Source organism: Vigna radiata, chromosome 7 (assembly GCF_000741045.1).
Source record: "Vigna radiata var. radiata cultivar VC1973A chromosome 7, Vradiata_ver6, whole genome shotgun sequence".
Taxonomy (NCBI): domain Eukaryota; kingdom Viridiplantae; phylum Streptophyta; class Magnoliopsida; order Fabales; family Fabaceae; genus Vigna; species Vigna radiata.
Window position 1 is genome coordinate 48,680,870 of NC_028357.1, and position 208 is coordinate 48,681,077.

Sequence of the window (208 nt, forward strand, 5' to 3'; positions counted from 1 at the left end):
GAAGGCGTTGGATTTGGTTTGGCCGAAGGACTTAATTGTGGTCGTCGTTCGGCGTTTGAAGGATTAGTTTTGTAGAAACCGAGCGATTAGTCAGCTTAGTTTATGAAACGACATGATGAGCTCGTCGTTTAATGTTGATAAGGAAATGTAAATTTCCCGCGCTGGGGGCAGCGCTAAAGTCGCGAAATGTGGACCGCTGGATGAAACA